Here is a 1,450-nt window from a genome sequence, read left to right on the forward strand (position 1 = left end):
GGTGACCATCTCCACGTTCGTTGCTCTGTCTGACTGTAGCTGAGTTTCAGTTCCACTGGAGTTTACCAGGCAGCTCAGTTTTTGTAAATCATGTGACTTCTTCTTCAGGTTACTGAACTGTTATCAAGTGGCCACCCAATAATTCTCTTGGAACAGTCTTCTTACTGTTTAGCTGCCATAAAATGAGTTGATTGTCATGGTTGTTTTTCAGTTATTGACATCAATAAAGTCATATTTTTCTATGTCTTTCTCTTTCTCTTTCTACCTCTCCCCCAACTAGGCCGCCCACCGAGAGCCACTTCCTGTCTCAGGTTTCTCTCTGTTAACAGGATGTTATTCTTCATTGCTGTGTATGTAATGTAAGCCAGTCAGCGGAAGAGAGAGAGAAAAAGACAGAGAGCATGTGTGACAGGAGTATTAAATGAAATGTGAATGTAAGAATGCAGTGTGTTCAGTGAATAAACTCCAGAAGACCTGAGCTTAGTTCTACCTGCTGATTTGGCTCACTAACGTTAGGTGGCTGACCTTCAAGCTCAACCAGCTATTCTCAATTTTTGTGAGTCTGAATTTAGGCCCTGTTTACACAATTTACATGGCGCTCGCTGGTGAAAACGATCAAATATTTCATTTGAGTTAATCAGATTATCCTAAAAAAAACAAAAACAAAAATTCCACTTCCTGACTAAATCCCAGGGTGCAAAGATCCTACAGTTCTTAAAGGAACACACACACATGTGGAACAAACCATATACGATATCTGGGTAATGTTAACATAGTCATATTAATATTGTAATAATATGATAATACTGTAGGAGTATTGCACCCTTGGATTTAGTCAGGAAGTTGAATGTGAGCTGGAAGCCTCATGGTTTGTGTTATCATCTCTCCATACTATCTGCTTCAATCTTCAACGTTACATGCCTTTGTTAGCATTCTCAGTATGTGAAATAGATGCTGATATACTGTTCAAATAGCTCTGTTAATTATTGTCAGAAAGTTTGAAGTGCAATATGTATATTTTTGATGATGATTGCTAGCTCATATTAGACTGACGGTATGCTTCAGTAAGCTTGTTTCTCAATATTATCTTGGGTTATGCCACATATTTTAGTTTATTCAGATAAACAATTTAGGTTATACTCCGTACACTGTATAACAATACATTTCGTATTTCCTTTATTTAATCTTACATGTTAGCTAGTCTAATGTATATACTACCGCATTACAGTGTTTTTATGTTGTAATTATCATTGTATAATGTCTGTGACTCATTAATATTTAAATAACTGGTCATTGTGTTTCATGTCCCAGTTTCCCCATTTGTAATTTAAATAAACTGAGTTACGATGATCCCAGGCGCCCAGGAGGCATCCTTACCAGATAACCTAACCCCCTCAACTGGCTCCTTTCGATGCGAAGGAGCAGCGGCTCTACTCCGAGCTCCTCTCGG

At 38.1% G+C, this 1,450-nt stretch overlaps 1 protein-coding gene across 1 annotated transcript in view; it reads right to left on the bottom strand.

Annotated features, from left to right (window-relative positions):
- Positions 1-282, bottom strand: part of LOC116698792 (uncharacterized) — a 30,121-nt gene extending 29,839 nt beyond the window's left edge. The window contains exon 1 of the mRNA XM_032530983.1: positions 7-282. The gene's annotated coding sequence lies outside the window, so the exon portion shown is untranslated. The remainder of the gene's footprint in view (positions 1-6) is intronic.
- Between the last annotated feature and the right edge of the window lie 1,168 nt (positions 283-1,450).

Source organism: Etheostoma spectabile, chromosome 12, assembly GCF_008692095.1.
Source record: "Etheostoma spectabile isolate EspeVRDwgs_2016 chromosome 12, UIUC_Espe_1.0, whole genome shotgun sequence".
In the NCBI taxonomy this organism is placed as follows: domain Eukaryota; kingdom Metazoa; phylum Chordata; class Actinopteri; order Perciformes; family Percidae; genus Etheostoma; species Etheostoma spectabile.